Here is a 25,597-nt window from a genome sequence, read left to right as displayed (position 1 = left end):
GCCTTCTAGGAGTTTCCAAACACTTTCTAGTGACTGCTTTGTTCAAACAACAGCTCACAGAAGCATCAATGCACGAGAGGAAACCGAGGCTGCTTCCTCTGGGAGGCAGGGACCACCTCTGGGACAGCTTGATGGCTTGGGAATTTATTTGGAAGGTCAGATTCAGTCCAAACCTATATTTTGCAGTAAGGAAGGCATAGATTAGAGGGATAAGGTGACTTGTCCAAGGTCACAGGGTCTGAAGACAGAGGGACCAAGAACAGGACTGAGGTTCCTGACTGCCAGTCCAAAGGCTGTGTCCTCTCTACGGTGCCACCCCCTTTTCTTTCTTTTCTTTTCTTTTTTAATTACTGATTTCAGAGAGAGAGGAAGGGAGACAGAGAGAGAGAAAGAGAGAAACATTGATGTGAGAAACATCCATCCTTTGCCTCTCATATACACCCTTACCAGGGATCGAACCCGCAACTTAGGTATGTGCCCTGACCAGGGATTGAAACCACATCCTTTTGGGGCACAGAACAACGCTGCAACCAACTGAGCCACCCAGCCAGGATGCCACCCCCTTTTCTAGGAAGGCCCTCCATACTCTCCCCTCCCTCTCCCTTCCACATTAGCAAGTGCCCAGGCGGCTCTAGGGCTTAGACAGAGGTAAAGAGTAGGTTGGTGACAATGTCTTAGAAATGCATTTATCATACAATAATAGGGGAAGCTCTGCTATAAACACCAATGCATCCCCTCCACTCCCCACCCCATCGGACCCCCAGCATGGGCAAGCCGGCAGAGGCTTTTCAGTGACCTAGAACTTTCTCAGGACCCCTCCCCACCCCCTTTCCTTTTCCGTTGCTGCGTTCCTAACAGCAGCGAATCGAATGGTAGGACTGCCTGCGATGCTGTGTGACTCTTCAGTTTGCCAGGTCCATCCCCACATGGGTTTGTGTTTGGTTTGAAATGCTGTTTGCACCACTTTTTAATTTCATTGTAGAAGTCTGCAAGGAGACGAGCTAACATTAAATCATAGGGACTAGAGGGGACTTCACAAACCGCTTACGAGGCACAAATAGAGTAGTTATTTTCCTATTTCCCTTTTGATTGAATTGGCTGCTGTATCATATGCAGTAAACAGTATGAGCCAGAAAGCAGTTCTGCCTCCTTATCTCCCTCCTCACATAATCAAAAGAAAAAATGCAGTGTAATAACAAAGAGAAGAGGAAACTAGAACCTCATGTTTGTTTGAAAGTTAATTAAACTTGAAAGGTTTGTGGGGACAATTCATTTTCTTTTGTAACCCAAGGCCATAAGGTTTCTGTTCCATTTACCAGGGAAATGATTAAAAAAAAAACCCTGTTATTTTAATCACAATAATAAATAATATATAATAAAGTCAGAATCAAGGGTTTCTTTTCAAATAGCAAAGTAAAGTGGAAACCGATGTGCCACACAGTTCTGAATGACTTATAAAAAGAAAAAAAAAAAACTCTGTAAACTTATCTAAGATGTGTACCAATTTAACTGTTTTTATTAATAACCACTTTCATTCTTTTCTAGAAAGATGACTTTACAGTAAGCACACAGGTATGACTTTATATGCATCCTAATTAATCCTCTGAACTGACAAGAATAAAATAGAATGAGTACGCGCTTTGCAAACGAAGTTGAATATACAATAAAACAGAACAGGAGGCCTTCCACAAGCTTTCTGGGTAACTCAGATCTGGAGTCAGATAACATCCAGTCCTTGTCAATTCCATGTCAAAAGCACCCGTCAAAAAGCACCTGTGGGCAGGCCAATGCGGAGCAGCTTCGCAGGCAAGGAGAAGCAGGAACCCCACAGGGGCCGCTGAAGATGAACACGGGGCTGGTGTCCTATTACCCCAACCAGACACAACAAACGGAGCCAGGAAGCCAGCTAAACATGGATTGCCTCCCCGGAAAAGGCTGTTTGTGTGTGAGAGAGAGAGAGAGGGGGAGGGAGAAACATTTCAGAAAAAGAAGGGTTGCTGATGAGATAAAACAGGAATTGTTACATAAGTTAGAGGTTTCTATCAAAAAAATGTGAGGTTGGATAAAGGATTTCCAAGCGCCCAGTTCTAAAGTTCTTTGATTCCATGGAGTAGAAAGTAAATGTTCCATTAGCAAACTGAGACCCAAAAACTCCAAGGGTGAAGCCCACATCTGGCACTGGTTTTCTTCTGTTGGGGCACCCTTCCATGGGAACCACTTGCCACCAGAACATTAAACTTCCTACTTCCTGTCTGCCTCCCCAAAAGACTTTGCATGAGCTCCCTGAGCACGTGGCTTGTGTTTAGTCTGTGTGATTCCAACACGGTACCCGACACGTATAGTGGACGATCAGAAGCGGGGAAAGGCAGGGTAGAAAAACTAGCAGGGAAAATTGGAGTTTTATTTTTAAATAATGAATGCTCATGTCTTAGAAAGTGTTAATTAAACTCCTTAGCACCTAGATGTCACATGAATAGATTCTTCAATTAAAATACTTCTTTTCTAGAAACTATTATGCCACACCTTCCAATGCACAGGACAAAGGGAGTTTTTATTGCTTGATTGTCCCTTCCCTGGGAGGAACCAGTCAGCAACTCCTGCTCCATCACTCAGATTCTCAGAGTCATCAAAACAGTCACCAAAAGCAGCATAAATTATACGGGCCATCTCGTTAATCAGGAACATCAGGGAGGAAGAAGAAGGATGTTTGATCTCACCACTTCTATTCAACACTGCACTGTCAAAGAAATTAGCCAAGAAAAAGAAAGAAAAGCCATCCATATTAGAAAGGAAAAGTAAAAGCTATCTCCATGTGTAGATAACAGGATCATGTACATAGAAAATCCTACTGAATTCGCTAAAAAAAACTACTAAAGTTAACCAAGTTCAGAAAGGTTTCAGGGCACTAGACTCTATTACACTTCTATGCAGTGCCAACAGACAATCCAAAAATGAAATTAAGACAATTTTATTTATACTACATCAGAAAGACAATGCTCAGCAATAAATTTAACTTTAAAAATTAACTTTAAACTTTTTAAAGATTTTACTTATTTATTTTTAGAGAGAGGGAAAGTGAGGGAGAAAGAGAGGGAGACAACAATTGGTTTCCCCTCACACGCCCCCAACCAGGGACCCAGCCTGCAAACCAGGCATGAACCCCGACTGGGAATCAAACCGGTGAGCCTTTGGTTCGAAGGTCAATGCTGAAGCCACACCAGCCAGGGAGGACTAAACTTTTTTTTTTTTTAGTAAAAGAAGATTTGAACACTGAAATTTACCAAACATCGTTGAAAGAAATTAAAGACCAAAGTAACTGCAGAAATATCTCTCAAATTAATAATCCTCAAATCAATCCACCGATTCAATGCAATCCCTATCCAAATTCAACCTGGCATATTTTTTTTGCAGAAATAAAAAAACTAACTGTAAAATTTGTGTGGAAATATAAGGGAAGGGATCCAGAATAGCCAAAACAATCTTGAAAAAGAAGAACAAAGTTGGAAAACTTAGACTTTCCAATATCAAAACTACTACAAAATAACAACAATCCAAGTCACGTAGCAGTGGCAATAAGGACGGACACGCAGACCAGTGAATAAGACTGAGAATCCAGAAGTAAACTGCGTACGAGTGGGCAACCGGTTTCTGACGAGGGTGCTATGCCAACCAGCGCAGAAAGGGTCCTCTTTCAACAAATGGTGCTGATATAACTGGACAGCTACACGCAAAAGAATAAATTTGGATCCCTAAATCATACCATATACAAAAATTAACTCAGAATGGATCAAATACGTAAATGGTAGAGTTAAAACTATAAAACTCTTAGGTAAACCACAGGTATTAACCTCTATGACCTTAGATTAGATAACGGTTTCTTAGATATGGCATCAGGACCACAAGTGAAAAAAATACATTAATAAGACGTTATCACAAACAAAACTTCTGTGTTTCAAAGAACACTATCAAGGGAGTGAAAAGATAACCTTTAGAATAAGAAAAAATATTTGCAAACCATGTATCTGATAAGTGTCTAGTATTCAGAATACATAAAGAACTCTTACAACTCTACAATCAAAAGATAAATAACCCAATTTTTAAATGGGCAAATAATTTGAATAGACATTTCTCCAAGGAAGATGTACAAATGACCAATGTGTGCATGAAAGATGCTCAACATCCTTAGTTTTTAGGAAAATGCAAGTCACACACTAGCGTGGCTCTAAGCAAAACACGGACAATAAAAAGTGTTGGCGAGGACGGGGAGAGTCTGCAACCCTCGGACCCTGCTGGAGGGGAGGGAGGCGGCACAGCTACGGTGGAAACGGTTTGGCAGTTCCTCAGAAAGTGAAACAGTCACCGCGTGATGCAGCAGTTACATTCCTATGCATGTCCCCGAGAGAACTAAAATATGGCCACACAAAGCACATGTACGTGAATGTTCCTTCACAGAAGCACTATTCGTCATAGCCAGGAGATGAAAATGACCCAAGTCTCCATCAAGATGAATGAATGGATGGACAGGATACGGTACACTGATACAGTAGAATACTTTTCAGCCATAAAAAGGAATGAAGTGCTGGTTTATGCTACACCTGGAAACCACTCTGAATCTTAAATTTTGAAGATACTGTGCAAAGTGAAAGAAGCTAGATGTGCAAGGCTGCATGTGGAATAATTCCATTTACATGAAATGTCCAGAATAGGCAAATCCGTAGAGATTAAAAAGTAGATTCGTGGTTGCCAGGGGCAGAGAGAAGGAGGGGATGGGAAGGGATGGCTAATTAGTAGGAAATCTCTTTGTGGAGTCATGGAAACATTCTGGAATTAGGTAGTGACAATGGCTGCTCAACTCTGAACATACTAAAACCCACCGAGTTACAAACGTTAAGAGAGTAATTGTTGTGGCATGTGTATTTGTCTCAATCTTAAAATAACAAGACAATGGTGAGATACCTTCATCTACTGCCGGTGGAATGCTCACTGGTAGAACTTTTTGGAAAAGCGGTTTGGAAATGGGTATCAAATTTATCCTCTGTAAATAATGATGTTACCACTTTAGTCATAAAGATTATCTGCAGTGTTGTTTATAATATCAAAATATAGAAAATAGCCTGAAGGCACAACAGAGATTTTGTAAATTATGGTACATAATTTCCATGGAATTTCCGTAATTTCATTCCATGGAAAATGCTTCATCAGCTGTTAAAATTATGTTTATGATGTATTGTTAACCAGAAAAAAAGGAAATAAAGTACAATACGGGCTGTGACCATATGTTTGGTTTTTTAACTGTGTATATATGCATGCCGCCATATTATAGAAATAGCAGAACTAGGCTGTCTAATCCATAGCCACTAGCCACGTGTGTATACTTATATTTAAATTAAGGAGAGTTAATAAAAATCAGATGCAGTTCCTCAGTTACACTAGCCACATTTCAAATGCTCAACAAACACAGGAGGACTGCGGCCCCCGTAGTGAACTGCACAGAACATTTCCGTCGCCGCAGAAAGTTCTACTGAAATGAGCTGATACAGAAGAATACCCAGCAAGTGGGCTTATAGGTGCTTTTGATTTTCTTCTCTGCATTTATGCTTATTTCCCCTTTTTCTATAATAAATATAAATGTTTATTTAAAAAAAATATTTTTATTTCTGTTAGAAATGCAAAGTAAACTGAGACGGGGGAGGAGGGTCTAGGAAAACCCTCCCTGGGCGCAGGCATCCCCCACCACTGTGAATGGAGTGAATCCTTTGATCTCGGCAGCCAGGGGGCTGCTGCTGAGAGCCTCCCTCGCTGAGACCCCACCTCTGCACCCACTGAGCTGGGGTGGTGAGGGGAAGGCGCACCCACAAACTCCCACTGTTCTTACACAATGTGCAGCAATTGTTCAAGAATAATGCTTCTCAGTTTGTTGTGTGCCTCTGATGGATTACCAGAGTGATAAAATGACTGTTTCTGTTCATTTTGTCCAGATTTATAGTTGCTTTCTGAGAAGAGGATTTGCAACCTCCTCACTTGGCCACAGCCAGAAGTCTTGTCTCCTAATATAGATTTAAAAAAATAATAATAATCCTGGGACTGCAGGAAGCTTGGGGAAGAAGCACTCTCAAGCTCTAGGTGATAAAGTAGATAAGTTCATGCTTTCAGGTGGACAACATGGAAATACGTATCTGGAGCCTTAAAGATGTTATAGCCCTTTACTCAACTGTGTCACTTCTAGAAAGTCTATTCCAGGGAAATAATCTTGGATGTGCTTCAGAGATTTAGCTATAAGCATATATACGACAGGGTTGTTGATGATCACAAAAAGCCTGAATTCAAGCTAAGAGGACAAGATATAACCTCGTGGTGAAATAGTATACCAGCCATAAAAGATAATGTTGTGCGGGAATATTTAATGACATAGAAAATGTTTGTAAAGATTAAATTTTAAAGAGTTTTGATACAGTGCGAAAAAGTATCATTTCACATTTGTAAAGTATGTACATGTATACTCACACATATCTATGCTTAGAAGAAATGAGAGTAATTAAGATGTAAACAGTGACTATCTCTGAAATGGGAGAATATCTGATTGGGGAAATATAATCTGTTATTTTCCACATGTGCTATAATGAAAATGTATCACTGTGGTAATTAGAAAAAACAAAAATTTCATCTGTTTTTAAAAGATGAAATCATATGACTTAAGACAGGAAATCTTTGTACTTAGAACTTGAAATAAAATTACACTTCAGATGAGTATTTTTATATTTTGCTCTGGGCTTCCTGGCTGCCAGGGCACGAAGAGAAATACAAATAATTACATAGGTCTCCTGGGAGATCCACGGCCACCCTGGCACCAGATTCTAAGGGAAAAGTGTGATGCGCGTTTCTCAGTGACACTAAACCCACCCTGCAGTGCGGCTCCACCCTCGTCTTCGTCCCAACTCTTGCAGCTGCTTGAGAACTCTGGTCCTCACACCTTGCTAATGGACAGAGAACACACACAGGGTGCCTAATTTTTTCATAAAGCACTTTCACCCCTATTTTCTACCAAAATCATCCCAAAATAAATGAGATGTTTTCAAGAAGACGCCAATGATTCTTTTATGCAATAATTTGATGGTGTCGCCGGCTCACCATGAACAAGAACACTCAGAAGATTATTTCACAGATGAAGTGTACCATGTTTCTTAATAATGTACGTTTCTTAATAATCCATCTGATCAGGAGCCCTCTGAGAACAGAAAGGAGAAAAATCAGGTCAACAGCTATGAACAGTTGCTCTAAAATTTGATGGAAATCACAAAGAGGCTGAGCCAGAGCTACCAGCCATGAAATGGTCCCGGCAAGTGGAAACTCACTATGACAGGAAGGAGCTTCCAGAACAGCACTGGAACCCCATCTGTCAGAGTCGGAGACGCTGATGGCGCAGCTGTGTGGGCGAGGGCAGGTGAGCCTGCTACCCTCTGCGGGTATCTGTCCTGCCACAGAAGCAGTTTAAACTAGACTTCCCTCTGTATCTGACCTGCATTTTCTCTCAGAACCTAGGCTCCAAGTCACTCCTAGAGATAGCAGAACTTGGAATTTCATAGAATTTCGGAGACTACTAGAACAGCTTTCTTCTCCTTCCAAACCTTCCCCACCTGCAAATACCTCCTACTGCATGTCTAATGCTAACCTTCCGAGTCAAAATCAAATCGTTCCTGACCACCCGTGTGCCCTTTCTTTCATCTGTGACCTCCGAGAACACGTGCCCACTGCACAGCTCACTGACATTCATCTTGCACATCACATCAGCACAAACAGGCCGTAGGTTGTGAAATACTGGGTGTCTCACATGGAGCCTGCCTCAGGGTCTCGTGCATGGGCACTACGGTGACAAGGACATGTAGATTACCCTGTGTGTCCCCTGCCCAAAGTTGACGCAGGGCTCTCAAGCTCTTGTGTTGGTAAGTTATAGATAAGGCTGGTAGCACAATTGCTAGCAAAGCAATGGTGCTAAAAAGCCGATGTTTCTTGACTGGGAATACCATTTTCTAAGATTCACTCAACAAATTAATTTTTTGTTCTAGTCCCTTTGAGAAAAAAGAATGAAATATTCTTCTTGCCACCTAAGGAGTTCACAGTCTCTTGGAAAATAAAGACACATATGTAGCTGATTAGGATAATATGTTATTAATGTAAAAAAAGTGAGACACATAAAAATTACCCCAAACAGCCATCAACAATTGTTCCTCAAGAGGTGGTTCCAAGTTACCTCCCACTGAATCTGGGCCAGAGACTAGAAATGGTGTCTAAAGACAGACCAGGAACGCTTCCTTCTCCTACTCTGAATGGCCCCGCCTGCTCGCACAGCCCTGGGCCCTGGACGAGGCCATCCGTATGCAGGGCATGGACGTTCCTCTAGTGCAGGGCACTGGCGGAGTGGGGAGGAAGGGGGCACCGCGGAAGGAGCCCACACGACAGCAGGCACAAGACAGCTCTGAGGCACCAGAGGAGCTGCCTGAAACCGTTTCTTGTGGAATATGGGCTGGAGGAGCACTTTTCATACTGCAAGGAACAACCCATTGTGAGTAGTGAAAGCAACACAGAAGTACAAGACTTACAATCAGTGCTGTTTCATAAAACGTTTGTTACGGGTATGACTGTGCATGTTCGCACATGCATGCACACACATGTGCACTGGGTCGCGCCAATGGACTTCTTTCGAAGCAGTCTGCACAGTTGTAAATTAGACAAATTACTTGGGAGGTTATAGAAGGGGTCATTTCAATTCCGGAGAAGAAAAACACCTCTAACAAGTAAATCTCACACTGGGGTGTGTTATTTTGAATGACTATAGAGTTTCCAGCACCTGAAAGACTGCAACTAGTGCCAAAGCCATAGTTTTTCAGGGACGGCATTCATGGATGTCACAGAAAGTTAAATGAGAAGAACTCTAAGTTTCCTCCCCATTCTACAAGACTATCCATCAATCACAGGTAATGAACCACCACTGAAAGCACAACGAGGAGGGACACCATTCCACAGGCACGTGGCTGAGTACACACAGCCTGAGATTTTGCCTGGTCGTTTACGTTGGAATAGCACCCCGCGAAAGGAAAAGGTGTAAGTGATCCTTAGACCAGAGGTTCTCAACCTAGACGTGCATCTGGGTCACCGGGGGAGCTTTTAAAAGATGCCCATCCCGGGTCCCAATGTATATCAAGTGAAACTGGAGCCCAACATTTTTATTCTGCTTAATGTTCCCTACGTAAGAGTTGAGAACCACTGGTTTATACATATAAGACGTATAAATAAAATTGTACAAAGCACACAGGGAAAGAAAACAGCACCAGGATTTTACAAGAAGATCGTAAAAAGAAAGATCTACAGAATATCAAATCTAGTCTTTCGAGTTCTGCTCAGGGCTGAAAAGCATCAGAAATAAACAGCCAGGTAAACTGCAAGTTCATAACTTTCTAGATTCATTAGACAGCTGAGATCACAGAGGAGCAAGCTAGGCCAGAATCTAAGAGAACCAGTCACCTGCGGGAAGAGACAAGACAGAAGCACTTGTTTACCCGAGGCAAATGCCCCTGGACACTGGCTAACGAGTATCAAGGAACAAATAATAATGGACTGCTTCTGGAAGAGCTGAAAGAGCATGAAGACAGGCACCGTGTAAAAGGAAGACCTAAGGCTGACAGTGAACCAGACACTGAGAAAAGCCACTCAGCAAACCAGCCCCAGCTCTGGACCCTAGACAGTGTACTCCAGCGGAGTTTGACGTCCGTGGTGCACTGAGAGTGACCACAGCAACAGCACACTTCAAATCCGGTTCAGCTCCTACCTGGACTGACCAACCCCCCCACTAAAGGCCTAATAAAAACAGAAAGGCTTACCCATTTCCAGGTATTAAAACTATTTATCTCAGTCTCTAAAGTTCTACACAAAATGTTCAATTCTCAACATAACATTATAGGACATACCAAAAAAATCAAGAAAAAGCTACGCTGCCAAAAAACAGCAATTAGCAGAACCAGACTCAGATATAACTCAGATGCGGAAGCTATCAGACACAAAAATCAAAATAAGCATACATAATTGTAAAAGACCCTAAAAGAGAAGGTGAACAACATAAAAGATTAAAAGTATAATTTTAACAGAGAAATAAAAACTATAAGAATAAAATGAAAATGTTTGAAAGGCTAAACACAGTAATAGAAATTAAGAATGCTTTCAACAGATACTCCTCAATAGACTTGACACAGCCAAGGAAAGAATCAGTGACCTTGCAAACAGGTCAGTACAAATTACCCAAAGCAAAACAAGAAGGAAAAAAAGGATGAAACAGAACAAACAAATTTAAAATGTGTCCAGGAGCTGTGGAATAATACCGAAAATTCTAACCTAGGTGTAATCAAAACTGCAGGATACAAGAGAGTGGGACAGAAGAAATAACTGCTGAGAATTTTCCAAAATTAATGACAGGTACCAAACCACAGATCCAAGCTCAGGAATACCAAGCAGGTCAAGTACCAAGCGTGCGTGTGTGCATATGTGCGCACACAGGCATGTCATATTCAGACAGTTGAAAACCAAAGAGAAAAAGAAAATATTGAAAGCAGTGAGAGAAAAATGAAACATTCTAAAAAAGGAACAAAGATAAGAATTACAGAAGGCAGGCAAATAAGAAGACAATGAAACAACATCTTTAAAGTGCTAAAGGAATAAGACTGCCAGCCTAGATTTCTATATCCAGTGAAAATATCTTCCAGAAAAAGAAGGAGAAATAAGAACCGTCATAGATAACAGACACTGAGAGAATTCACGGCCAGGAGATCTACACTATAAGAAATGCCGAATGAAGTCATTCAAGCAAAATATACTGCCAGCCATAAACTTGGATATACACAAAGACATGTAGTGCTGGAAATGGAAAAATGAGAATCAAACAGAAAAAACCTTTTTTATTTTTAATTGCCATAAAAGATAGCTGACTGTTTAAAGCAAGAATCAACAAATTATGGCCTTCAAGCCAAATCCAGCCCAATGTCTGCTTCAGTATGGTCTATGAGGTAAGAATGGTTTTATGTTTTAAAAACGTTTTTAAAAACAAAAATGTACAACCGAGACCATATGTTGCTCGAAGCCTAAGCTATTTACTTTCCGGCCCTTTACAGAAAGATTTTGCTAACTCCTGGTCTAAAGCAAAAATAGGAGCAGGCTTTGTTTACCACTATGTAAAACAAAAATGGGAACAACAGCACAAGGGATGTAAAAGAAGAATTGAGAACATACTGCTGAAAGCCCTTTGCACTACACATGAAACAGTCATTTATTTGAAAATAAACTCTGGTGCGTGCATATATGTCTATATGTCACTACAAATGTTAAAGAAGCATAAATAAGAAGTCCACAGAGAAGATAAAAGGGAATCATAAAAATGTTCAATAAATAGGACCAAAAAAAAACAAACCCAAGAACAAAAGAACGGACGGAGCAAACAGAAGACAGCATGGCAAAATGGTAGATTTTAACTAAACCACACCAATATCATAGTAAGTGTGAATGACCAACACACTGCTTAGAAACAGATATTGTCAGATGGGTTAAGATTATACGACCCAACTATATCAGGTCTACAAGAAACCCACCTTAAAAGTACAGACATAGATTTGTTAAAAGAAAAAGAACAGATAAAGGTATAGGATGCAAACACTAACCGAAAGAAACTTGGAGTACCTATACTATTAACACTCGAAGTAGACTCCAGAATGAGGAATGTTAACAGGGAGAAAGAGGATATTATACAATACGAACAGGATCAACTCTCCCTTTCTTAAGACGTAACAGCCCTAAATATATGTGCACTTAAGAACAGATGCTTAAAATACGTGAAGCAAAAAGTGATAAAACTAAAGTGATAAACAGAAGAAATCTATAATCTTAGCTGGAGACTCTAGCATTCCTCTCTGCCATTGATAAAACAAGTAGGCAGAAAATAATTATGAACACAGAAGATCTGAACAATTCTATCAAGCAACTTGGCCTGCTATCTCTGGAACATTCTAGCAGAATACACATTGGACAAACAACAGCAGAATACACATTCTTTTCAGAACTTTTACCAAGACAGACTATGTTCTGGGCCATAAAACAAATGTGAACAAATTTTAAAGAACAGAAAGTAGGCAAATTATATTATGAGATAATAATAGAATTAAACTAGAAATCAGTTAGAGAAAGACTTCTGGGAAATTCCCAAATATGTAAAAATTAAATGACATTATTTTTAAAGGACACATGGGACAAGAGGAAGTCTCAATGAAAATGTCTACCTGTTTTAATTCTAAATGAAAATGAAAATATACATATCAAAATTGTGAAACACAGCTAAAGCAGTGGTTAAAGGGAAATTTATAGCATTAAATGCTTATATTAAAACAAGAAAAATCTCAGATTAGTAACATAAGCTTACTCTTTAAGAAAACTGAAGAGTAAATTAAACCCAAAGCAAAAAGAGGGGAAAAAATAATAAAGAACAAAAATCAATTAAGTTAAAAACAGAAAAATAAAAGACAATAAAACCAAAATCTGGATCTTTGAAAAAATCAATAAAATTGATAAAATTCCAGACATACTGAGTAAAAAAAGACTGAAGATACAATTTATCAATATCAGGAATGAATGGGGAACATCACTATAGACTCCACAGTCATTAAAAGGATAATAGAACACTACCACAAATAACCCTATATCCATAAATTTGACAACTTAAGTAAATCAATTCCTTGAAAGATATAAACCACCAAAATATATCAAGAAAAAAAAAACCAGGTAACCTGAATTGCAAAAAAGCTGCATCTATTAAACAAATGAAATATGTAGTTAAAAATCTTCCATCAAAGAAAACTCTAGGCCCAAATGGTTTCATTAATTAATTCTACCAAACACTGAAAAAAGAAAAAATACCAAATCTATATTTTCTTCCAAAAACACATCACAACCAAGTGGAGTTTATCCCAGGAATACAAGGCTGGTTCAACATTTGAAAATCAATCAGTGTAACTCACCATATTAAATATAAAGAAAAATTGCATGATCCTGTCAGGAGATGGAGAAAAAACACTCAACAAAATTCAAAATCCATTCATAATAAAACCTCAGTAAACTAGGAATCCAATGGCATCTACAAAAAACCTCAGCCATCATCATAATAGTGAAAGATTGTTCCCCCCATGATAAAAAACAAGGCAAGAGATTCTCTCTCACCACTCCTATTCAACATTGTGCTGGAAACCTTAGTGCAGTAAGACAAGAGAAATAAGAAAAGGAATCCAGATTGGAAAGGAAGAAATACAATTGTCTTTATTCACAGATGACATCAATGTCTATGTAGAAAATCCCCAAAAATCTACAAATAAGCCTTCTAGAACAAATAAGTGACTTTATCAAGGTACCAGAATACAATATCAATATACAAAAGTCAATTATATATCTATACATGCTAGGAACCATGGCAATCTCTCAAAAATGAAATATTTAAGTATAAATATAATACTTAAAACCTGTATCCTAAAAGCTACTATACTGACAGAAGAATAATAAAAAAAACTGAAATAAATGGAGACATTATATCATGTTCATGAATGCAAATACCCAATATTAGATGTCTATTTTTCCTAAATGAATTTATAAACTCAATACAATCCCTCTAAAAGTCCCAGCGGGAATTTTTATGTGTATTGACAAGCTGCTTCTACAGTTTATATAACAAGGCAGAGGAACTAGAAGAGCCACAACAATTCTGAGAAAGAATAAAGTGGAGGACTTACACTCTAACTTTCAAAACTTATTATAAAGTCACAGTAATCAAGACAGTGTAGTGTTGGCACAAGCAGGCGTGTAGATCAATGGAACAGAGTTGAGAGTCCAGAAATAAACACATACATGGCCAACTGACTGTCAACAAAAGTGCCCAGACAATTCACATAGGGAGAGTCTTTTAAACAAATGGTGCTGGAACAATTGGACTTCCATATGCCAAAAAAATTTCCCTGACTGAAACCTTACTCCTTATATAAAAATTAGCCCGAAATTGGCCATAGACTTAAGTATAACACATAAAACTATGAAACTTCTAGACAAAAACATAGAAAATTTTCAAGACTTTTAGTTAGGCCAAGAATTCTTAGCTAAAACAACAGAAGTCTGCTCCATGAAAATGTTGATAAATTGCGCCGGCTGGTGTGGCTCAGTGGATTGAGTGCTGGCCTGCAAACCAAAGGGTCACTGGTTCAATTCTCAGGCAGGGCACATGCCTGGGTTGTGGGCTAGTCCCCAGCAAGGAGCACATGAGAGGCAACCACACATTGATGTTTCTCTCCTTCCCTTTCTCCCTCCTCTACCCGCTCTCTAAAAATAAATAAAATCTTTAAAAATATATATTGATAAATTGGTTTATCAAAGTTTTAAAAGTTCTTCCCTGAGAAAGATACTGTTACAGGAATAAAAAGATAAGACACAGACCAGGAGAAATTGTTTGTTAATCACATTTCTGACAAAGAATATATATCCAGATTAATAAAGAACTCTCAAAACTTGATAGTAAGAAAACAAGCAAGCCAATAAAAACAGGTCATCAAAATTACCTCTGCATAACACTTCCGTGCTGTAAATTTGTATTTGAATATGTATCTTTTTCTAGCCAGGTATGGATCCAAACTACTCACCAATTTTCATTCATACCATATTGTCTGTCACCAAAATTAGGTGTTTGATCTCTGTTAACCTTTGATGTACTTTATATTGATCTTTTAAAAAAACAATTAGTTTTCTTTGAACTCAGGAATAAAATTTCATATAAGTCCTTAATAAACAGACTGCTTTTCTATCACATGAAATGGGCTCTTTAAACAACAACAACAAAAGTTGTAACTTTCTGATTCACCAAACCGATTTTCTCACCTTTTACATAATGAACACTGAGCATGAATCACATTTCTAACCACCACCACACTTCCTCCTTCCCCTGCTACCCAAACTAAACAATTCCGGAACACAGCGATGAAAGAAGTGACCCTTATTTTCCCTTTGCTCATATTTCTTCACTTACATCTCATCACCTGGTCCCACTCTTTGTAAGTCATTGTAAATCATGTTTGGGAACAATGTGAAGTATAACAAACAGATTCAGCATGAAAGAAATCCTTTAAGATTAAGTTATTCAATATGGAAATATGTAACTCTCTTCTTCCAAGTGAACATGGTGTTTTGTTTTGTTTTGTTTTGTTTATTTGTTTGGTTTTTGCTCAATACCATACTTGTTCATACTATATTTCTCTGCTGGCAACCAGAGAGATAACAAATCTTGAAGATTTTCTATACCCTGCATGTTTCTTTTCTTAACCTTTTTCCCCCTATTATAGTACTTCTCATCACCCGACATAAGAAACAAAGCATTAATAAATGTATCCTTTCAGTAAACTGTAAGCTGCATGAGAACAGAGACTTCATCTTTCTTGTGTGTGTTTTTTATCACCAGCACCCAGAACAGTGTCTGGTACACAGTAGATGCTCAATAAATATTTATGGAATGAATGGTTAGCCAACATATGTCTCTACCTCATTCCCTCATTCTTCTTCCAGAGACCCTGGCTAACCCATGGCAGTTCTGCTGACGGAAACGACAAAACATGCTGCCTTCCACTCCCTCCTTCCTGCCAGGATTAGTGAGCAGGTCTTTTTGTCAATTTCTTTGCTCACTGGCTACTGAGACGGAGGATCGTGAGAAGTAGCGGCCGTGGTTATCCAATCTACCTGCAAATGTCCACCAGTCCCCATATCAAACGAAAACAAAAAGCGGCTCTCACTTTATACTTGAAATGAAAATAGGCTCAGCGCTATCAGAGCAATAGACAGGCTGGCTTCCTACTAGACACAACTATCTCGTATTCACCCACTGGACTTACAGTTCACAGAACTGTTTTCTAGTTCAGGATCTACCACTAACTGCATCTTCAAAACACCAAGTCCCCAGCCGTTACTTTAAAGCCAGGTAACAACACTAAATTGAAGACATGACACCAGCCGGCAGGGGGAAGGTGAGGCAGAGGTCCTGGGGAAGGCTGGGGAGTGGGAGGCACAGCAGAACCATCTGAGAAACCTTGTCAAACTACACATGGCCCATCCCTAAAGTCCTCCACCCTAACCCACCCCTTGAGAATTCACTGCCTCCACAGACTGAGTCTCCACTGCTGTTACTCATGGGAGTATGAAAAACTCAGAGAAACTTTTCTGGGTTTTGAATGTAAGTTCTTCGAGGAGTGGAACCAAGATTTATGCTTCTTAGTGATATCCAGAGTGGCATCTCATGTAGAGTACTCCTGTCTCTACCTGGGTCTCCAGTCTCAGCTCCTTCCTTCCCATCAGCCACACTGTGTACTGGGTCCGGCAGAAGTAACGCCTGCCTGAGTGTGGTTGGCAGGGTGGAATCATTTATAGTTTTAATTTGAACATTTCACCAAAAATGTCTTATTGTAATGTTACAGAATTACATGCTTATGATTTAATAAAAGATTTTGTAATAAAAAAGGGGGCGTCATTTGTGCCACACCTATACTTCTTTGTGCTGAACTTCTGACTGCCCACATGGGCCGTGCCTTTCATCATCTGTCACCACCTGTGGGAGACACGGGTGACTGCCTACCTAACAGCCCGAGAGGCAGTCTCGCTTTCTTCCTTGCTCAGAGAATTTCGATTTTGCTCAGATAGGGAGCATCGATGTGCTCAGGGAAAGTGAGCCCCTCCCCCAGCTCCAGAAGGCTGCTTGGCCAAAACATTCAGAGCCACCCTCGTCTCCTTTGCCAGTGACTGGTTTAGGGTGGGCATGTGATTATTCTGGCCAATGGCACTTGGCCATGGCACACGGAACTTCTGGGAAATTTTGTCCTTTGCCAATGAGAGAAACACCGAGTAGCAAACCCTGTCTCTTCCTTTCTGCTTTGGCAGTTATCAGATGAAGGCATAAGGAAGCTCCGGTCACCCTGTTACACGGCAGAGAAAACCAGAGGAATCTTTGAGGAGACAACCTAGAGCTGTGACTGCTTTGAACTGCCTCCCTCCGGCCTTCTCACACAAAGTAGTAATCTAAACAATGTTATTTACAACAGAAAGTGCCCTACGTGATACACTACCCCACAGCCTGGGAAGTCCGTCCAACTCCTACCGCAGCCCTACCCATCTCCAATATAAAGGTCAACTACAGTCTCCTTGGGAAGTCTTCACTATGCCCCCAGTGAAACGGCCCCAGACACTGCCTTTCCAGCAGGACTGTGAGCTCAAAAGCAAGCATTTTCACCCTTGGCAGAGGCCTTAGCCCATGCTGGGCATTAATTAAATGTTGAATGACTAAATGAACAACAAACAATGAATGAAAGGATGAATATGCAAGATGCCTTCACGCCTTGGATACAGATTTCATGACTCACAGATGGACTATGACATCCAGGCTGTGTAAACTCTGCTACGGACAGTTCTAGATGAGGAAAGAAAGGCAGAGACAGTGCAATGGGCATGTCTTATTTTTATCTGCCCAGAATGCAGCCTTCTCCTTGGGAACTGCCCCTCCCCAACCCCTAGCAGCTGGGGTGGCACCATCACAGTAGCTAAACGGATCTCCCCAGCACTGCTGGCACCTGGGCAAAGTACCCACTTCTACGGTGGAAGCCCACTCCCTATCCACCAAGATGGCTTGGCCCTGCTTGGGTCTAATATATCAGTAAGATTCGCTATAATGATAGAGAAGGTAGAAGACACTCTCCCCTCCCCTCCCCACCACCCCATCACACCCTCTCTGTGAAGGAGCAGATAGGCCTGGAGGCGCAGTGACATTTATCACTCCATAGTAAGAACCAGTCAACACAGAGGGAAGAGCGGGGATACACTGTATTTGGCTGTGTGTAATGCGCACTTTTTTTGCCCAAATTTTTGAGGGAAAAATAAGGATGCACATCATACATGGATATAATGATTCCACACCATGGGTATAATAATGGGAATTATAATCCCATGGACAATGCGCACAAACATGGTGCACATTATACACAGCAAAATACAGGTATGCGAGAAAGGAGCCCTGCAACCCAACAGGAGCTCCTGGATCTAACTACGCCTGAAGCTAAACCCTCAGCCTTTTCCTTTATGTGACCCAGTCCATTCCTACTGCATAAGGCGATTTCCATGTGAAGAAAATCCAACCCAAAGAAAAGAATTCGGCCAACTGTAATAATGAGAGCAGGCTGAAAACACCCCTTCCACCTGCAGGGTCTGTGCACCGGCTCCTCATTCTTAGCCTCTAAACTGGGTCAGAAAGTAAAGTAGCCCAGGGGTGGCCTACCTATGAACAAGTCGGAGTGGTTTTAAAAAATAATTATTATTAAGTAATTCAATTTAAATTAAAAATAAAAATAAAATACAGAAAACATTAAAGAGCCCCCCCCCCCCCCGCCAAAAACACACAACCACCAGGCTCCCTCCTAAAAGAGCCTCCTGGACCTCCTTTCTGTTTAGAAATGTGGCGGGGGGGGCGGGTTCTGGGAGGCACAGAGTGTTACATGAACACCTAAACAAAATAGGGAGAACTTTTTACCAAGCACTGTGCTACGTACTTCCTGAACAGCATGTGGCTGAAGGCTGTTCTAATGATTGTAATACCCACTTTACCTTTGAGGAAACTGAGGATCAGCAAAGTGAAGTAACGTGCTCAAAGCAACACAGCTAGAAACTCAACGCCATTCTAGACTTCTTCCGCTTGATCACCCTGACCCGCAGGCCCCGGGGGAGGGAGAGCTCCCCGCCACCTCCACCTCTCACAACGCCCCAGGGCACAGAGACCTGCAGCCTCACAACCGAAGGCCCGAGGAGTCAGAGCGGCTTCGCACAAGCTGCTTCTCGGAAGCCCCGGGTAACCCACGTGTAGGTCGGTGACTCAACACCAACACCAAAAGTAAAGAGCCTGGCGCAGGAGGCAGCGGCGGCGGCGCGGGCCCCCGGGAAGCGCCGCAGACGGAGAGGCTGGAGCTCCACTGCCTCCTCCGTCGGCCTGAACCCCTGCACCAGCTCCGCGCCTGTCTCAGCAGTGCGGACCCCAGCCTCTCCTCTCCCCGCCAGCACCACGGAAACAGTGCTTCCGCGGACCCCGGCCACTAAAAGCGCCGCGCAGACCCCGCCTTGCGCGCGGCCCCAGCTCCTGCCGGGTCCAGGTGTGCGCAGCTGTTGGCCCGAAGCCAGCGGCCGGACCCCGACCTCTCTGCCGTCTTGCGGTTCCGGCGAACCTCGTTCCCCCGCCCCGCACGCTGGACCGGGATACCCAGCATTGCCCGCTGCAGCCCTTCGGCCCCGCAGGGCCCTGGCGCGGGATCCGCAGTCCCCCCGCCAACCACAGTCCCCGGCCCGCTGAGCCGCCCGACTCACCTGCGCCGCCCGCGCCAGCCCGGCCCGCGGCGCGCTCGCCTGGCTCCCGGCCTCGGCTCCCAGCGCGCCCGCAGGGGGCCGGCGCTGGCTGCGGCCGCGCGGGGCGGGGCGGGGCGCGTCTCCTCCCCGCTCTGGGCCACCTGGGGCCCCCGCAGGGGGCCAAGGCCCGACAGGTGGGCCCTGCCGGCCAGTGAGCAGCCCCGGGCACCAGCTCCGCTGGGAAACCTCACGGATCCTCCGCTGGGCGGAAGGGACGCCGGTGCGACATCGAGTTAAGTGACACCTGGTACCCTTAGTACTTGGGAGATGGCGGGGAGTCAGAGCCCGGCCTGTTCTCACCCAGCCTGGCCCGCGTATGAAATGGAACACAGAGGGAGTGAGCTGGACCCAGCTGAGCTGGAAGGGGGGAGGCCAACCTCTTTCTATGGCAACCCAGACCCTCGGGTGAAAATGACTGAGCCAAGGGCACAGGTAAGTTAGTGCAGAACTGGAAGAACTCAAGAAGCCTTTTCCAATCGTTCCACCCCACCCCATTCCCACGTCACGCACCCCTCAAATGATCCCCCTCTCTTTTTTTTAATAATGTCAGTAGGCGATAAATAAGATCATTTCCTATGGTAATATCCTCCCCAGCCGCAGACTTCAAGCCCCAGGTTGGGCAGGAACCTTACCTGTCCATTGTTGGATCACCAGAACCTTGAACAAGCCCAGGACAGAGCAGGTGTCCATTGAATACCTAATAAGCAAACGAGATGTGGCCCTGCCTTATGCTGGTCATTCACATTAGGCCGGAGTGACTCACTGCCACTTTAGCAGCGACAGCCCAGAGTCCAGCGTCGGGCTTCCAGGCCACTTCCAGGCTACTTCTTACCTCACCTCCCACCGGCAGCCAAGCAGCTTGTGGGAGGTCTACATTCCCAGGGCAACTTTGTACCCTGTCAAGGAAATCTTTAACTTCCAAAGTTGCCACAGGCAGGGAAACTCAGAAACTCTGGCCAGACTTGCCCTGTGGCAACACTGTGGCAACTGTCCCCAAAATCCCACAGCTGGTGGTTTGAAGTGCTGGTGGGGCCTGTAGCTGGGAAATCTTGGTGGGGACAGAACCTCCACAGAAATGGGGCTTGGGTTTGTTCCTCTGCTGTAATCTCTAATCTGTGGCCTTTCCTGGCCTCTCAGAGGTCAAGTGTGACCTAAGCCACTTGCATTTACTAAGTCTCTAACAGTGCCAAAAACAAAGACGTGACCAAATAGGATGCAAAGAGTGTGGTATTTTTTGTGTGTCCCATTGAACAAATGAAAGAGCTTCACTCACATACACACACAAGGTGATGTGTGATACTGCTAATTTCAAGACTCATTAAAGACATCCATTTCAATAGCAGTATGGGGAATGACATATAACTTTAAAGTTACAATGGGCAACATTCTTCTTGCAGCTCTTTCAGTACACCTCTATGCCTGCATATACTAAAACTCAAAGGCCATAATTGGAGACTGGCAAGGTGAGGTCAGGGTCAAGTGGCTTGCTCCTTCCCTTCCCCCAACAATATGCTCAACATTCTCAGGCCTGGACCCCCTCATTCCCCCTCATCAGTGAGTCCCACGTGGATGGGTGTTGAAGATCCAGTGTTGCCTGGCTGGGCACGTCACGCTGGCCGAGACCAACCTGGAAAAAAGTTGCAGTGGGTGCCCCACCTAGGTGTGCCCTACTCCAGCTGTCCTCCCTCTGTGGCAAGTGCGGAGGCTGGTGTCCGGGGTGGGGCTAGGGTAGGGCCTGGCCATGGGGACAGCCACTCGCACCAGCAGCTGAGGTTGAGCTTGGGAGCTCCGCCGGGTCTCAGCCATGAGAAGTTGGGCCCAGCCCTACGGAGTGTTGGTTTCAGTCAGTGGAGCATGTGATCCTCTGTGATTTAGGATCCTTCTGCAGTATGCAATGTTGTCTGGGCCATTCTGGTAAGTGATGCTGCCCAGACAGACTGGCCTCGAACCATCGGGAAGGCAAAGTTCTGCCCTGGCATACACTTGGGCTCCTCTTCCCTTGCCTTCCCTTCTCTCTCTTCTTATCTCTATCAATCTCTATCTCTATCTATCTCTATCTCCACCTCCACCAGTGCTTCCTGAATATCCCTTAGCATGTTCTTCGAGTGTGCATTCCCCCTTGGGAAATGTTCAGGCATAAAAACAGGCACGATCTCTGCTTGAAGGTCTTTGCTTGGAAGGGGTGTCTGAAATACAAAGGTCTGGTACCATTGTGAGGTTCAGTGAGACGATGCATGTGAGGTGCTTGGACACAGCACCAGCCCAAAGCACCTGCTCAGTAAACAGTGCTCCTTCTGTCATTAATGGGGCTCTGCCTGGGAGCCCAAAGAGAGCCAGCTGATGTCTGGTGGACACTAAAGTGCTGAGGACAGGGACAAAATCATTGCTTGACTCTTAGGAATCTAGAATGAATTAACCCTTGCAAATAACTGTCTGTCTATTCTCTGCTGGGCCCTGAGAAAATACATGAACTAGAAAATCTTCGGCTTCTTGTCTATCCCTAGTTGTCTTATAATATCATGAAAGAGAAATTATCCAAAGAGGAAATAACTCGAAACATTTGGATTATTTAAGGAAATACTTCCCTTCCTAATTTTTTCCACATTCACTGAGAACTCAATGTGTACATTAATACTGCATTTCACTTTCTGAGCATATCTTCTAACGCAGCGACGCATATCCAGTTCCTAGGATTATTCTGGGCACATAACAACTACTCAACCAATTATAACTAGTATAAGAGAGATGTAGAGAAATGGCCCTGCATATTGGAGTGAAAAAGAACTATGACTTCAGGTAGGCAAACCTGACAATCAAGTGATTAGGTTACCCAAAATCTTGAGGTCACTGGCTATGGAATCAGACTGCTTGGGCTCCACTCGGTCCACCACTTACAAGGTATGTTACTATCTCTATGCCCCACTAACCTCGTCCATAAAATGAAAACAAGACTAGTATATCATGGGAAAGCTGAGAGACACAAATAGAATAGCCCTGAGTGAGCAGTTACTTTGTGATAGTCACGGTTCTAAATTCTGAGGCTCTCAGAGCTGACTTGAGAGAAGGAATTCTTCATCCAAGGCCAGACACCCTGCGACTGGATTCAGTATTTCGTGTTTGCATACGTTTTACCCAACGAGAGCATCCACAGATGTCCTCAGACTTGCAAAGAGGTTTGGGTCTCAAACATAATTAGAATTCACTGCCTTCCAGGCTCAGCCACGGGTTTTTGAGCTGGAAGACTTAAAGACCATGCAGACCACTGCTCCCAGACCTCTTTGGGGAGGAGGATCAGCTGGGCAGCTTGCCCCAGACACCAGCCTCTGCTCCTGAGAGTTCGGATTCAGGGAGCGGGAGGTTTTTGTGTGAGTACTCCAGATGCGGCTTGCCTCCGGGCAGCCTAGAAACTGATCTCATCCAACCTTCTCATTTCTCAGGTGAGGAAACAGGCCCGGGGACCGGTTCAGTCTGAAACAGCTTCCATCCCACACCTGCAAGGAGCCTCCCTCCCCTCTGAGTGAGGCCCTCACCCCACCGGGACAAAGGGAGAGAAATGTTTTTCCCTCCACAACCCAAGATCACACGAGGAGCTCTCTAAAAATAAAGCCAGGCTTTTAAAGAGGAAAGTAAAATGTGCGGACACCTCCCTGTCAGCCCTTTGAATCTCAAGGAAGCCTAGACCTTTCTTGCCAGGACTACTGACACCTCCCTCCAGCGCCCACCCCCCTCCACACGCCCCCATCTCACTTTGCTATTTGAACAGCTGAAGCTATTCAGCTAACACTTTCAAGTGACATCTTTCAAAAATGTAGAGGCTTTGTTCTACTTCCTAAAGCAATAGGCAAATTACGTACTGAACAGGGTACTTCAGTGTAATGCCGTTCAGTTGTCTGAGGCCCACCGTGGGGGCACCCCTTCCCTGGGAGACCTCGGCCAGGACTGAGTCTGGAGCGGGGACAGGGCAGGCGGCAGCCACAGCAGCAGTGGTTACAACATTCTGCTTTCAGGGGTGCCCGGAAGTGTCAGCTCAAGCATTCTCAGACAAAATCCAGAATCCTCCCCCTTTGACTGGGGAAGTTCTCTCCATGCTGGACAATGGCAGCCAAGGGAGTATGTGTTTTGTTGGGGTTTTGAAGCTCGCCAGCCACAGAGTCCTGATGTAGCAAAAAGTGGACATAACCCAAACTGTGCCGGGCGTACTTCTCACGTACCAGGCCAGGAAGCAGAATGCTGCAGTTACGTTTTCCTGAAAAGAGGACTAAACAAGAGGCAGGCGGCCCCCTGGGGCCTGTGCTCCACCCTGAAGCTGGGCAGCAGATCAACTTCCCCAGATGTGTCTGTCAGTAGCACCCTCCACACTCCTGAGGACTGCGGATCAGTGTGAGTTGGCTCGGCTGTCTGAAACGCCTGCTGGGGATGTGCCTGCCCCCCTTCACCTGGGCTTCGGAGCAAGCACTGAAGCATGGGCTACATTCTGTGGGGCTGCTTACAAAATCACTGGCTACAAAAATGTCCAAATGGCTTTGTTGTTGTATTTTTTTTAAGACTTTGTTTATTTATTTTTAGAGAAAGTGGAAGGGAGGGAGAAAGAGAGGGAGAGAAACACTGATGTGTGGTTGCCTCTCATGTGGCCCCCTCCAGGGACCTGGCCTGCAACCCAGGCATGTGCCCTCACTGGGAATCAAACCAGCAACCCTTTGGTTCATAGCCCGTGCTCAATCCACTGAGCTACACCAGTCAGGGTTTGTTGTTGTATTTCTAACCCCAGGAAAGAAGTCCTTGATTCTTCCAAATTTACTTCTTTCTTTTGAAGGCAACACAAACATAAATATCATGTTCTTAACTTGTTAGTTCAAGAAGGAAATGAAATACCAGTGTGGGGGAAAGTGGTGTGTTTTTTTCTGTTTGTTTCTTTGTTTGTTTTATAAAACCAGAGTTTAATAACCATTAACACACCAAGCAAAATTTTCCTCAGGACCTTTGCATTTGCTGTTTCTTCTGCTTAGAAGTTCTGTCTCCAGATCTTTGCACGGCTGGTTCCTTCCATCATTTAAAGAGGCCTTCCCAAACCACCAGGTTGAAAACAGACCCAAGACACTTGGTGTCACAGCATCCAGTTTTCTCTTCATAGCATTTTAGTGCTACTGAGTCATTTTAGAAAGTGGTGTTCACTGGTTTATAACTTGCCTCTAAGAAAATAAAGGCTTTGTCTTGTTTACCACTTCTCTCCAGCTCTGAAAGCAATGCTGAATACAAAATAGGTGCGCAAATATTTGCGGAAAGAATAAATGAATGCTAATATTTTGCAGAGTTTTGAGTGCCACGCACGAAGATTTCAGCTGCAGAGGCTAGATAACTTGGTGGGGCACCAGATTAGCACGGGGCGGGGGCGGGGACTACTAGAACTCCAGCCTATGAACTGCAAACGTCCACTCGAGCACCGGGGGCCTGGCACACAGTACACACACAGCAAACGACTGGGAAAACATTTCCCCCAAATAATAACAAGCAATGCTTGACCTAATGTCAAGGGACTCCCATTACTATCCTAGTGACTGTGGCTGGCTTCGAGGTTTGCAGGCCCAGGGCTGGTGCAGCAGAGTGAACCCTGAGTCGAGTAAGGTGCCCTGGGCCGGGTCTCTCCATGTGACTTGAGGAAGAGCCACTCAATGTCATTGGGTGGTCCAGATGATTCCCACTGTCCCTTGTACCTTTCTCCGCTACTCTTTCTCTATATTGGGGATATACACTGTATTTCTTCAAGGTCTCCCTCATTTCCTGGCTCAATATGGTACAGTGAAAACCACTTTAAAAGGCACTATTCATTTACAACATCTCATAGAGAAAATTGGGAATGGTGAAAATTGAAATGGACAAGCCTAGGGCTGTGACATCAATAGAAGGAACCTGAATTCTAGAGCCAAAACAACCATGCGACCTTGGACAAGTTACTTCGCCTCTTTGGATTTTGTTTTTTCTCCTGGGTTTAAGTCTGAAAGGAGACGGGTATGAAGCAGAAGACACAATCACAGTCCTCTCGTGTTTACCAGCGGCCGGCCGGCACACAGAGGGCAGCCCCAGCCTGCACTGCGCTGCGCCTTGAGAACCT

At 43.6% G+C, this 25,597-nt stretch overlaps 1 protein-coding gene across 3 annotated transcripts in view; it reads right to left on the bottom strand.

Annotated features, from left to right (window-relative positions):
• The window catches only part of LYPD6B (LY6/PLAUR domain containing 6B), a 164,058-nt gene extending 144,518 nt beyond the window's left edge, over positions 1 to 19,540 (bottom strand). Inside the window, exon 1 of one of the 3 annotated variants that reach the window (XM_053918650.1) lies at positions 19,450 to 19,540. The gene's annotated coding sequence lies outside the window, so the exon portion shown is untranslated. The remainder of the gene's footprint in view (positions 1 to 19,449) is intronic. The other 2 variants (XM_045203180.3, XM_053918651.2) reach the window with 2 other exon arrangements.
• Between the last annotated feature and the right edge of the window lie 6,057 nt (positions 19,541 to 25,597).

The sequence above is a fragment of the Desmodus rotundus genome, chromosome 2, assembly GCF_022682495.2.
Source record: "Desmodus rotundus isolate HL8 chromosome 2, HLdesRot8A.1, whole genome shotgun sequence".
NCBI classification, from domain to species: domain Eukaryota; kingdom Metazoa; phylum Chordata; class Mammalia; order Chiroptera; family Phyllostomidae; genus Desmodus; species Desmodus rotundus.
The sequence above is the reverse complement of the archived record's forward strand: the minus strand, read 5'-3'. Positions and strand labels throughout refer to the sequence as shown.